Here is a 14,537-nt window from a genome sequence, read left to right as displayed (position 1 = left end):
GGGTTTGTGTGGCTTCTCCTTCCTGGTCACAAAGGGATACCATCTGTATCCCTCCCTTCTTTCTCAAAGGCACAGAGGAGCCTGGTGGGCTACAGTCCATTGAGTCACAGACTCAGACACAACTTAGTGACTGAGCACATACACAAGCAGCCCTGTACATCGCACAACTGTTGGCACTGCTGAACGTTAAAACTTGAGGTCTATTCTACCTCCCTTTGATGCCTCACCTCCACTCTTCCCTTCCACCTCAGACGTCTAGATTTCACATTCTTTTCTTGCCCCTAATCCAATCACAGCTTGTTTTGCACACTGTTCCCTCCTCCTCTAATCCTTCTCCTATCTCTACTCTTTCTTCATCTCTGCTCATCTAGATATATCTGTTCTTCAAGGCATAGCTCAAAGTCAGCTCCTCTAAGAAGCTTGCCTCAATCATTGCCTGCTTATTCTTTCATCAGAATTCCTTATTCCTTCATCTGTGTTCTCACAAGTTTTGGTTATTATTTGTACTGTAATACTACACTTTTCACTATGTACAGGCATGTGAACATTACTCTCCAGTTCACAAGGCTATTTCTTGAGGATGGTACTTTTTTCTTTCTGTATATACATGACTGAGCATGGTGTTTTAACTCTAACACATGTCTCATAAACGTGGGCAAAATATTACACTGAATTTAAGTGAACACTGATCATCTTGGAATGGTGAGATGGTTCTGAATTTCCCAGAAGACTATGGTATAAGAATCCACAAGAAAAATTGTGCCCTACATGGTGAGAGCTCACTGGGATTCCTGAAAGAGCTGAGGACACCTTCACAGCAGATCCCCATCTTCTGTGGGCTATGCTGTGAAGACTGTGTTACATGCAGTGCAGGAGGAAGGAATTACATATAATGTATGAGAAACTCAAGTACCAGGCTCCAGAGGAACAGGTCTATGGACTCAAAGCCAGCTCTGTCACTGGTTGCAGCTCATCAGCTGGGACTTCACAGTGGGCCCAGAGACGTCCATTATGGTGATATGTAGTTGACACATCCGACCCAAAGTAAATGCTCTTTTTGCTTCTTCAATGTCACAATGTTCATTTCACTTCAGCTGCCTCTTTGCGAGTTGGGGCACTTAAATCTTTCAAACTTTCCAGGTGGTAGTCACAGTAAATTCCTGCTTAGAGTCTCCTCAAGTGACAGAAGTGTCTTGGATTGGATACATGAAAAGACAACAACAGTCAGACAGGTGGGATCGTGCCATTCAACTACTCAAAAGACCCATAGTTCCCTCAAATCCAGGCTTTCCTTGAGATGTATGTCTGCTTGGTTCATTGATCTGTGTGCACCCAGTCATGTTCGACTCTTTGCAATCCCATGGACTGTAGTCCACCATGAATCCAGGATATTCTCCAGGCAAGAGTACTGGGGTGGGTTGCCATTTCCTCCTCCATGGGATCTTCCCCACCCCAGGATTGAACCCATGTCTCCTGCATCTTTGGCAGGTAGATTCTTTTATAACCGAGCCACCTGCGAAGACTTGACCTTCTGTAGTCATCCTCAAAAAAATGGTACTCTTTGAGGAAGAAGAAGGCATTGTAGGCTCAGGAGGATAAGGGTACAAGGAGTCTTGTATGCTGATTTGAGAATCTCTGACACAAATGGTGATGAAATTCAGGCAACGCAAAGATTCAGATAAATTCAAAGTGGATTCAGCTCCACTTGAAGAGAAGAAGCTATTAGTGAGCCCAATTAAGACACAGGAAAGTTCAATTTGGTACATATATGGGGAAGAAGGGATATATGGAGTTTGTGGCTGAAAAATCCTAACTCAGGTTCAAGGTTTTAGGTTTGTCTAGTGGTAACGAAAATCTAGATATTATGGTACCCATGGGTAGATTTTAGGGACTGGAAACAAATCAAACAGTTCTGACACCAGAATACAAAATATCTGTTGAAACCAAAGAAGAGATAAAAAGCAAGAGATAAAAAAAAAAAAAGATATTCAGATGATTAACTAATAGTTGAAGAAGTTGAAATCAGTTTGGGGGACAGAAGAGAATGGAGGTGTGGTTGTAGAAATAAAGGGGTAAACAGAAAGCATGAAGTAGGAGCTACAGGAAACAGTGAAGAAGAATTGTCTGTTAGGGACACTGCCACCCTGTTTAACTGCAAATACCCTTGAGAACATGTGCTTTTAAATGATATCAGTCATTTACTGTCATGAGGAAAACTTGCATATTGATTTTTGATAGCAAGTCTGGGCAGAATACTGATAAACAAGGGTAGGGGTGGACTCTGAAATTTGAGGTGAAAAGGGAGAGCTAGTTTAAGGAGGTTGGCTAGAGAGAACCTGAAGTGATACCTTTCACCAGAGTACATAAGGAAGGGAGACAGGACTGAGCAGACAGGATATATTTGAAGGTCATGACCCATGAGGGAACCAACAGGGAGATAGGCATCTTCCTTGAGTCTCTGTGTATTCTGTAACACTTACAGGGAAATGGGAGAATTGGTTTCCTGAACTCAGTATGTCACATGAGTCAACTGCTAGCCTACAGATGCTCCAATGGTGGCAGAGCCTGAAACAAAAGGCACAGCATAAAATGTAAAATGACTCACTTTGTTGAGCATCAGGACATGACCAGCAGCCATATACGGACCAGTGACAGAGCTCTTCTTCATTATTGTGTTACTCACCTCAAGGAAAGAACCAAAATGGCGGTCCAGTCATTGGGCACCACTCTCCTTCCAATAACTAAGTGACATTTGAATCGTCACAGACTTTTTCAGCGGCCTGTGGTGCCTTTAGTGGACAATCCATCTTCCTCAGCCAGCATGCCTCACGGCCCACTGTCAGCTGCTGCTGCCCATGCCCAGACTGTCTGACAAGCTACCCAGTCCCAAACAAGGACACTCCCTAATTCAGAGCCTCATTCTCATCTGTGGTCTATTGTTGCTCTCAGAGTTAATGCATCTCAGGACTTCCCCACCTAAAACATCCACTTCTGACTTGTTTTCCTAAAATACAAGTAGATTTTTTTCCCAATCATGATCATTTCATACAAGTGACTGGTCTGAGATGACAGAACTCTCAAGTTATCTCCTTTGGCTTTATCTGTGCAACCAGCAATAGAGAGAACTGGGGAGAGACTGGACCCTGTAGAAACTCCTAGCTTACAACCTGAGTTTGTATCTACTCTCACTGCTCAGTGAAAGTCTTTTGTTTATTTTTTGATCCATTTCAATTCAACTCTGGTTAATTTCTCCAAAGGAACTTCTCTGAGGCTTCACAAAGCAAAATGGCTGCTCAAGCCTGAGTGTTGGGAGACATTCTCAGTCATGCCTTTATCAATTCAAAGGTATTTAGCAGTATGTTTCCGAAAAACTCATTTGCCTTTCTCCCATTTTTCCAGTTTTCCCTCTGCTTCTTCACTTTCTTTCCTATTAACATGGGCCCTATTATTGAGTCAACGTGCCTCTTCCCCTAGACGGGAGGGGGAGAGAGGAGAGTGCAGCACACTGAAGTTTCTAAAGGATTTGAGTTCAGGGCATTACCTAATTTCTCCTTGAGGCTTCACTGTTTTCAAAGTAGACCCCTTTTTAGTAACATAAAACACTGAATAATTAGGTATCTTTGGATAAATAAATGGTGAACCTGCGGGTTCCCAGCAGGTAATGATGAAAAATAAACAGCCCTCTCTGGTGGCAGGTATAAAAGTTTCATTGCTACCAGCACCTAAAATTGGACATGAATGTAAGTACTGAGTATTAAAGACAGCAAAGCTGAATGTTTTGAGTGACAAATAATAATGGGGACAAACTCTAATAATATTACTATATACTTTACTTATATAATTCTCAAACAACAATTCCATAAGTAGGTATGTTCATTTTCTTCATTTTCCAGATGAAGAAACAGGCCCAAAGGATTAACTATTTTTTGCAACTTTGCACAGCAGCCTAGAAGTCCATTCCATGTGGGAACCCACAGCTCTGATGTCTAGAGCCAGCCCTGCTCCCACAACACCATCCTGTCTCTTATTTGGTGTTCCTTGACCAACGATCAAATCCTCTGGCCAAATAGCCCCCAGAATGGCTCGGGTTCTTAGCAGCTGGTGTAGGCTGCTCTTTGGAAGATCAGAGTAGTTTTGAAGGCAAATGTATGACCATTTATAGGTTTTCATATTTGAACAATCCTGACAGCATCACTGGTTTGACTACAAATTTAACTTGTGTTCTAAGTAGAGGCCAGAAACAGAGTCTCCTGCCTGGGAGATGTTTAATGATGGAGTCAAATTCCTTGTTTCAATAACTTTTAGGATATCTCTGAATGCAGGAGCAACCAAATGACCTCTTAGAGAAATGTCAGTCATCAGTGTTTGCCAACCTAATGAAGCTGGAGCTCAGTGGAGGCTTCCATGGAACACAGCAGAGCTCAGGTTACTGAGCACCTGCTTTATAGTAAAGCAGACCCACACCCAAAAATGAATCTCGGCTTCCCCTCTGATGAGCTACATGGATTTAGTTATGTCACGTAAACTCCTCTGCACTTTAGTTTCCTTTTCTATAAAATGAAATGATAATAATGCCTTCCCTTCAGGGTGACCCTAAGGATTAAGTAAGATAACTTGTATAATATAGTGGCCACATATAAGACCTCAACAAATGTTAATACCTTTTATTACTGCTCCCTTTTCAAAATAAATTTAAAGAAAATGATTAATTTTTATTACATTAATATAACAAAGTTCACTTCAAATAACTTGTGTTTGATTCAGTCTATTATGCTGAAGCAAAATGATCCATCAAATGTTTATAAATGGACTTTGTTTTTACAGTATCTGTCTGATGTCTCTCAAATGCATAGGAGCTGATACATTAGGCTGTCCTCTTCCGGTCCTGCATACAGATCAACAATCTTGAGGACATGGTACCAAGGTATCCATTTTCTACCTTACATCTGGTTCTAGATCAGTATTAGAGAAATGAAATTAATTTAGAGACTCATAATCAATTATCTGCCATGGAATAAAATGGAAAAGAATGAAAAATATCAGCTGATCACACATAGTGAAATGAAGTACTATTCTATAACATGTGCATTTCATTTCTATATTATGCATATATTATATATATGTATAGATATACTAGTTGGCACCATCAAATATAGTTTTTAGCATGGGTCCCAGTTGAACAAGTTTGAATGCTATCACTCTGGACTGTATTCAGAGGCCCCAATAACTAGAAGGTTAGAGCTCTGAGGATGGTCTGGAATAGAGCATCCTGGCAGCACTTTGTGTAGATTTGTTTTAGGCACAAGAATTAAGTTCAATTTGTTACCCATGATGGTAGGATGTCATCTTTAACCCTGAGCACACAGCTGGCCAACTTAGAGACACAGATCAATGATTAAAGAATGCATAAAAGAAGTTGTCAGAGCATCAAGTGTATAATTCTGTTTGCAAAGAGCTGCCATGTGGGTACAGCCTTTGTTACCTGTTCAAGCACTTCTGTTCATTCTATTTTGGGGCACTCTGTCATGAATTAAAACAAATACATGTCTCTCTCTGGATTCCCAGACACAGCTGGGGAAGGCAGGAGATGAGTAGGAGGTTTACTTTCTGGAGTAAATGTTGCTTCATTTGGTCTCTTGGGATTTCTTGCTTCATTAAATCAAATAATGGTCTACTATCTTTCTTTTATTTCCTACTTGTGCCATCAAGAAAATAGGTCAAATTGCATTTTACTCTCAGATACTCATCAACGATCACATTTTCTTCTAACTGTTCTTGTTTCTTTTCAATTCCTGTTTGTCATCTTCTACTACTTTTCACCTCAAAAATCTAGTGCTGAACCATGATATCTGCAATTTACCTTTAAATTTAGTTCCAGAAATAATATGTATGCCTACATGTTTCCCTACAGGATGTATTTATTTCTGATCTCAATATAACTTGAATGGCTTTGGTTACAGTTATAAGAAGAACATTTCTAAGAGAAGACAATCAGATCAGACAGAGAAGGTGTTAATATAATCAGGGCTTCTAAGAAAAAAACAATTTTGACAGATTAGAAACTGTATCTTCATGTGGATACTGCCCAAGTTGTCAAGCCTTCTTCCCACAGTGACAGCAGCTCCCTCAAACTTCTGGGACGCCCTGTCTTCTCGTCACATTATGGAAAGCCAGCCCAGAGCTATATTTGGACCTTCCTGTCAAAGAAGACTATGAAACAGGAAGTAAAGCTCCCTACTGAAGTTTCCAATAACTGTTGCTGATGCTTTCTAGATGGTACCATGTAAGTTTCATGTGGAAGCTAGGGTGTATGGAGAATAAGTAACTTAACCTACCCTTCTGAAGAAGGGGTCTCTCATCTTCCTATGAAATCTGGCAATGTCCCTGTGCACCAACTTTGTCTCAATTCGGAAAACCCACAAGCAGCAAACAAAATGCTTATATTAGCTTGGCAGTTACCAGTGAGTAAACCTATCAGAGCAGACCGGGAGCCTGGCTCACAGCTGAGGAAGATGTGGGAAGGCAGATACATTTAGCCTTTCCCTGTCTCTACACAGCCACTGGGGACTCTTGTGAGAAGCTAGCCACTAGCCCAGGGAGAAAGGGCAGAGCAGTGCTGAGTGAACAAAGCAGATATTTAGTGTTTATAGATAATATCCAACTCTGGCATCTGTGGAGAGCATGGTGGGTGAGGGCATCTCCTAGGAAACCAGCAGATAACATGAGAGAGACAGGCTGTAACATAAAAAGAGCTGCAGGGGAAACAATGCATTTGAGCTAGAAATGAGCCGTATTTCATAATACAGCAGTCGTTTCCTGTACAACAAATAGGCCTGCACTGCTCACAGGCATGCATCAGGGCTCCGTGCAGGGAATCCTGAGCTCTGACTCTCTGGAGGTCAGGATCTCACATGTGACGCAGGAGAAGCAGAGCCTAACACGTTAGAAAGCTAAAAACCCACCTTCCCCAGCAGCCCCAGGCACTGTGAGAATCTGCAGTGACCATGCAGACTGCAGAGAAGGCATGATGCTGGGGTGGAGACTGGCTAGGCTTTTGGCCTGCAGGGTGACCTGCCTGGAGGCAGAGGTGGTTGACAGGATGGTGACTGCCAAGAGAAGCCACAAGTCCTCAAACCTTTCTCTTTTCCACTTCCCAAGACTTCATCTTTCTCATCCCTCACTTCCTTCACCCACAAATAGACATGTTCCTTTCAAAAGTCTACTCTACTCTTTCCCTTTTAAAAGCCACTTCCAAAATTCATTGGGAGATTAGCATTAAAAAAAAAAAGTATGATGATTTTAGAACATCGTCATTCACCTGACTGTTTGGTCATGAAGGCATGTGTTTATGTGTCTACTATTTGCTAAGCAACTCTCTGGGACAAGGCAGAGGCCAACTGAGGATCTCCTGTCCTGCACCAAGGCCCACACTGATGCCAGTCGAGCCAGACAGAGGACCTGAAATGTTGGACCTCTCACTGATGACGGTTCAAACTCTTGGTTGCCAAGCAACAGGTGGTGCTAGCACAACAATAAACATACTTTATAATAATCTTCTGAGTCTTGGCATTTAGCCATTAAAGAAAAAGTCCTCCTTGGAGAATTGCTAGAATTAAGAGGACATATTATTGTTTCCACGCTGCAGTTGTTTCCTGGCTGAAAGCGTTGTTCCTGTCTTGTGAGGGACGTTTCTATGCAAATGCTTCTGTTGCCCAAAAGCTGTCCATTGAGATTGTCAGGATACACACCAAAACTATTTCAGGTAGTATGCACTGGTTACCCACTGAGATCATCAGGCTACACACCAAAACTATTTCAGGTAGTACGTACTGGTTACCAAAGACATTAAGCTTTCATAGAACCAACCAACCCACACAGGTGCTTTGATTCAGAGTTTCAGCTCTGATCTGATGAAGAAATCTCCCTGAAACTTATTTGAGCCTCTTTCAGGACAGACATGGTGTGCTAAATTAAACAACAGTATAAACAAAATTGCCAGAGAATTAAAAGGACAAATCATGGTCATATCCTTTAAAAAGAAGGTAAAAATGGGACTTCTATGCAGGAAGAGGTTAGCACCATAGACTAGCATTCTGGTGGGAAGGGTTTCAAAGTATTCACATTCATTGGAAAAAGCATTTTATAATCAGACAAGTCTAGCCCAATCCTAGACTAGTTACTTTAAAGTCTGCAAGTTGAGCCTCACCTTGATCCATTAATTTAATAAAGAAAATTCTCCTGAAAGCTATCACACCCAACTATTGTAAAATGAAATGAGCTAAGTAATGACTCGTACAAATTCCAGTCCTGGCTCATAATAGATGCTTAATAAGTACCCCCTCCATGGCCTTGCCTTCCACTGAACAGAAATGTCATTGGGCCCATTTCAGCTGCAGCAGCTCTGATGCTTAAGCCGCCTAGTGCTGCACTAAAAGAGAGCTCTAATTCAGCCTGCTCACAAATGCAAACTGACCGTGCCCATTAGCACACATTAGTAGTGCTCCTGGTACTAATTGGGAAAGACTCACACACTACATTTTTACAAACTCCTTAAAAGCCTCTCCTCTCTCTCCATCTGTACCAGCAACTCGCCTTGAAGGCCCTCCCTCACTCACTCTTCTTTCTCACTGCCCCTGCTTGTCCACTGTCTCTTTTATTCTGTGTCCACCTTCAGCCCTCACCCTGGACATGCTGACCTCCCCTTACTCTCCTCCTGCTAAATTTAGAGGCTGAGCTGTCTCCCTGGTGTGAGAGGTTGGAGAGCCGTGGCAGCGGGCTACAGAGCCCATCTTCAGTTGGCTGTCGGCAGTGAGGGAAGGACAAATGTCAGGGAGCCCTACTCCCCGCTGCCCTCCCCTAGCCCCAGCATTCACTCCTCCTCAGCCTCTCTTGACAGGCAGGGTAAAAGGAGGAGGGCACTGAGGGCCTTTGAAGTCTGGCTGCCTGTCACCAGAGCTCAAAGAGACCAAGGGCTTGTCAGAGCACAAGTCACTGGGGCTCTCTCCCTTTCCCAATTAATTCAGTTGGCTCTGGAAGGAAAGGGACTGAGATATGCCCAGAACGGAGTTGAAAGCACAGCTTACCGGCACAAAACTGCAGCATCAAAAAGCTTTCCTAAGCACCTGATCTCAACCATGGTGTGTGTGTTAGTCGCTAAATCATGTCCGACTCTTTGCAACCCAATGAACTGTAGCCCACAAGGCTCCTCTGTCCATGGGACTCTCCAGGCAAGAATACTGGAGTGGGTTGCCATCCCTTCTCCAGGGGATCTTCCCAATCCAGGGATCGAATCCGGGTTTCCTGCATTGCAGGCAGATTCTTTACCATCTGAGCCACCTGGAAAGCCCTCGTGGACACTGGAAGAGAACTTCATTCCCTCTTCCAAGAGTAGTAGCCCCTACACAACTGATGCAGAGGTGGGAATCCAAAGACTCTTTCCCTCAGACTCCTCTTTGGCCCCACCAGCTGGTCAATGTTAAGAATCCTGTCACCAGAACTTTCTCTATTTCGGCTCTATTTCTTCCTGCCCTCCAACTCTACCTGAAAATCAGCCCCAGTCACTTATAAGAATCGATGAATATCTGGTCTTTTTTGAGAATACATTTGGAAAAGGAAAAGCACAAATCCTCTGAAAGTGGGAGACAGGAGCACTGGGGGTGTCAACAGAAGAGAGAGACAAGAGACTCCAAAGACAAATGCCTGAATTCACCATGTAGCCACCGTTCACCTTATGGCACTATTTCTATTGTAAAGTTTTCATTGAACTAATGTTTATTTAGTCCCTGCTGTGTTCACTCATGTTCTGTCTTATAATCCCCTCTCCAAAGAGAAGCCACACAGGACACTCACTGCCCAAGTCTGGATGTGTACCAGCTCCTCTCCAAGGACACAGGGGTGGGGTGAGAACCAAGGTCACTGCTGGACAGGGAAGTGCTGTGTCACCTGCAATGCTGGAGTTTCAGTCAGGCAGCAGGTATCAACACTGACAACAGAAGAGGGCACAGAAGATGCGGGAGGACAAGTGATCCCTTAAGTTGTATGCTGAGACAGAAAGTGAGACTGAGGAGCTTTAGTGGCTGTAATATGACTCTTCACGTTTTATGGGAAATGCCTGCATGTGGGGTGACTTGACCATATCCCTGACTCTCATTCTAGGTCATTTTGTTACAATGAAACTCCACAGTAGTGCTGTGATGAGAAGAATTTGTCTGTCCAGTGTACAGCTCTTATAAAGAAACAGAATATATACAGGAGAATGTAAATGCCTGTGAAATGCTGGGATGGACAGGTGTTATATCATCATGTCTGATAATAATACATTTCAACATTCTATGGCCCCAAATCTGAGCCTCCTTTCTCATTCAACTACTTCTACTAATTTGACTTTAGATGAACTGTGCAGGGATGTCATCCTAGTAAAATTAAACGTAGAGACATAAAAGGATTGAGTGTTTATTGTGGGATATGGTGGGTGCTGCCCCAGGTCCCGACTCCCTGACCACTCCACAACTGACACCCCTCACAGGGACAGTGACTGGGTACATACTGAAAATGATTCAACTTGATTGGCAATTTCAACAACGTGTCCAAGTACCAAGAAACTGAAGAATATAGGAACACTCCCTAGGAGGAAAAAACTGCGTATGTCACTCTGCTGTAAATTACACGCAGTTTCAGCAGCAAAGTAATTCTCTTCAGCCAAAAGATTCACTGCCAGCTGAGGACCACACACTGAAGAGGATCTGTAAGTGTAACTGAAGATGGATCACCTACCTGCTCCTGGCCTGGCTGGTGCTGTGGGGAGACTGGGTGCCATGGGCCCTAATTACAGGCCTTACCTCCCCCAAGCAAGTTCAGCTCTGGACTGCAACATGGGCAAGAAGTGGATGAGTAACTTTGTCACTTCACTATTCCTCAGTCTTTCCGTAGCATATTTTATTTACAGTACAGTGTTAACTCACTTGAAAGCCAGAGTCAATGAAGAAGTAGCTCTTAGATGGGAGAACCCTTCATTAGTTTGGCAAATGGGTGTTGACCACCAGTAAGTTTCAGGAGCTGTGGCAGACCCCCACTTAAAGGTAGAGGTGAGGACAACCCCCCCGGTGTGTTACCCACAGACACACATGGGTAATGCAATAACCAGGTCTGGCACCAGAAAAAGAGAGAGAGAGGAGGAAACAGGTGGGCAGAGGACACCGGGAACACTGACTGCATCAGCTCGTCCAGCCTCCATCAGTCAGGAGGGAGGCAGCTCTCCTCTCCTGGGGAAGTCACTCTCAGGACTGTAGGGATCGGCCCCCACCGATCGTGGAGGCACAATCTGACTTTATATCCTCGTGGAGAGCGATGGAAATGAATATTTAAAGGTATGGGATCATAAAACTGTGGGACGTGAGAAAACATCCGCCGTTGAGGCCTGCTGGCGACACACCGCTCCATAACATGCACATGTTTATGGCTCCCCAACTGCTTCTGGCTCATTCGCAGAAATGCCGTACCCGAAGACTGGCATCCTGCCCTTCACCCTGGAAGTTTAAAAGTCACCAAGAGCAGTTCCTTTGACCAGAGAACCCAGGTGAGCAAACGCACAGCTACCACGCTCTGAACCTGAGGGAGCCCTGGAACCAGCCCTCCTTATTCCGCTGTATCCGTGGCTCCGCCCACATGATTGATGGTGAGACAGAACAGGCAGGAAGCAGGTTTTTGCATCGAGTCAAAGCATTGGTCAAAGGGAAACTTATTTGATTTTACGACTTACTGTCCTGTTTAAATTACTTTGTCATTAAGGTTAGTCAAGAAAGTATTTTCAACTGTAACTGTACAAGCCATAGCTCAGTGTTTTCTTCTAGATTTATATGTTAACACACTAATCCCCTAGCCATATTGTTTTGTATGTTTTAATACAGATGCATACATGCATGGTTCTTGTACACACACGCACATATATATGCACATTTCTTCCCAGAACACTGGCGCATGCCACATTCTTTTCATAGATATGTCAAAATAAAGCTTTAGTTTCATCCTAAATTCTCCATGTTGTCTGGATCATTGTATCCCTGACATTTCAATATGATAAAACTCTGCAGAGGAGAAGCTTCTGTCCACTTGAGCCTTGCCAGGGCCATGGCTTCATCAGGAATACCAGTGATACCTGCTGTTCCAGCAGTGGCAACCACAAGACTTCCTCTGGGCACAGACACCATGGAGCCGAGTCAAAAGGACTCCAGCAGAGTCTGCATTTGGACCAAAGTATAAAAATTCCAGAAGGACAGGCTGGAGCTGAGAACTTCATTTCCAAGAGACATCATTTCCTCTCTGGAGCACTCAGGTTGAAAATAAAGCTCCTGGAGCAGGAAGACCATTCTCCTGAAGTGAGAAGGACCAATGCCAGAGCCCATGAAGAACACAGGACTCCCAAAGGAAAATGCAGGCGCTGTATGCACCGAGGAGAGGGAAGCAACCAGGTCCAAAGACAGGGATATAAAGGCATGGAGGGTGTTATAGATCACATGCTGTGTGCCTCCAAAATCCATATGTTGAAGCCCTAATCTTCAATGTGATGGTATGATATTCCAAAGGTGGGGTTTGGGGAGGTAATTAGGTCATGAGAGTAGAGATCACTTGATGGGATTAGTGTCCTTAAAAGATACACAGAGAACTCTCTGTCTTCCCACTAGAGCAGGGCACAGCAAGAAGACTGCAGTCTGCAGACCATGAAGAGTGCCCTCATCAGGAACTGAAATGGTTGGCACCTTGATCTTAAGACTTGCAGAACTACAAGAAATAAATGTCTTTTGTTTAAGCCACCCTGTCACAGTGTTTTGTTTGCACCCTGGACAGACTAAGACAAAAAAAGAAGGCCAAAGCTGCTAGCCGCAAAAATTCTATTCAGGAGCCCATGAACACCAGTGGCTGCTAATTTCAAGCTGCCTGGTGGAAAGAGAGGAAATCCCTCTGATGTAGGTTCTGTGTCTTTTGTTTAATTTGGCCAAGGTGGACTGGGAGCTGCTGGGTACTCAGACTGAACTCTATGCAGAAGGTTTCTGAACTCCAGGACCCTGCATTCCAGCAGGCCAGGCATCAGACTTCAAGATTAAAGGAGGACATGGAAACATGTTCAAGTTCTCAAATGAAGGGTCTGCGTGGAGCCTTGATACCATATTCAAAACTGTCAATTCTACATGCACATTGTTCTAAGCTCTGTGGAGTGCTCAGAACAAAATTATTTCAGCAGAATAAAAGTGAGTGCTCTGTCCTTTCCCATCTGGATCACAGCCCAGAGCTGACTCTGCGGACAGGAGCACAGGACCACAGTGTCACCAGCAGCTGGGGGGAGTTCTAGGCAGCGCCAGTCTCCTCCTTAAGGAGAAGACTGCAGATTTCCTAAATCATACAAGGCTGCTGTAACAGTAGTCATAGCAATAATAATAATCACGAGCACTGGCCAGAGAACGATTCTTGAGGACAGACATTGAGTCTTTCCCTTCACTGCATCCTTGACAGAGCCTGAACCCGAAATACTGTTCAACAAATATATAAATGCATAAAAGGCTGAATGGAGGAATACACAGGTAAATGCAAGAATCCCTATTTTTCCACCTTCCAGGGTCACCAATGCCTTTTCTGTTTAAATAAGAATAGTCCAATTCCTCTTCTGTGGCTGCAGAAAGACCATGTCTCTGAGCAGGTCCTCTGTCTTAATAGTGCTGTGAAGCCCAAGAAGGGTGGGCAACCGACTGCCCCCGGGGTAGGGGCTGCTCCTCACTGCTAGGTCCACAGATGCTCTGAGCTCCTCCCTGCTGACTTCTGTCCTCAGGGCCCATCCCTGTGCTTGCTGCTCTGCTTCCCCTACACATGGGCACCCTCTCTCCTGTCATTCCCCAAACCATGGCTGACAATCAACTGTAGAATTTCAGAACTCAGTGCAGTCTGAGAATGTGCTGGTGCTGAGAAGAAAAGCCTCAAACTTTAATATCAGAAGCCACAGCTTCTAGGGCTTGTCAACACAATGCAAGTCCCTGGTGGAAGGTGGATCCCTCTTTGGGCAACAAAGGCCCTCAGAGTCATCATTCATCCGCCCACACACTCTACTGGCTGCTGGGGACACTCCCAGGTAGCAGTTCCCTGGGGTTCTCTCTTTCTCTCCAAATCAGGAGTCCCGCATCCCGCCTTCCTCAACTCCAAACAAAACAGTTCACCCAGAGTCCCTGCCTGGACCACAGCAAGGGCACAGACCTACACCATCACGCAGAGCGCCTGCAGGGCCTCCTTTGTCTTTGTTCCCCTCTTCCTCCAAGGTGAGGCTCTGGACTTGGTTTTGCATAACCAATGGGCTCACTAAAAAGTTCCCTGGGCCAGAGAACATTGTTCCTTCAAAGACAGATTCTGCAGATTACAGATTAGTTGTGCCAAAGTGTACTTTTTAGCCACGTAAGTGTCTGGGATCTGTCCCATGAAGAGGGAAAAAACCCCTGAAGGGCCTCAGCACCGGTGGCCGGGGCCACTCACCAAGCATCTCAGGGCCTGGCCTGAGC

The 14,537-nt window shown here is 44.3% G+C and overlaps 1 protein-coding gene across 1 annotated transcript in view; it reads right to left on the bottom strand.

Moving 5' to 3' along the window:
* The window catches only part of LOC145546554 (uncharacterized), a 590,051-nt gene that overhangs the window by 447,808 nt on the left and 127,706 nt on the right, over positions 1-14,537 (bottom strand). The gene's annotated exons all lie outside the window — the stretch shown is intronic.

Source organism: Giraffa tippelskirchi, chromosome 4, assembly GCF_054371585.1.
Source record: "Giraffa tippelskirchi isolate mGirTip1 chromosome 4, T2T-mGirTip1v1.2.pri, whole genome shotgun sequence".
Taxonomy (NCBI): Eukaryota; Metazoa; Chordata; class Mammalia; order Artiodactyla; family Giraffidae; genus Giraffa; species Giraffa tippelskirchi.
This window is presented reverse-complemented; position numbering and strand designations above follow the sequence as displayed.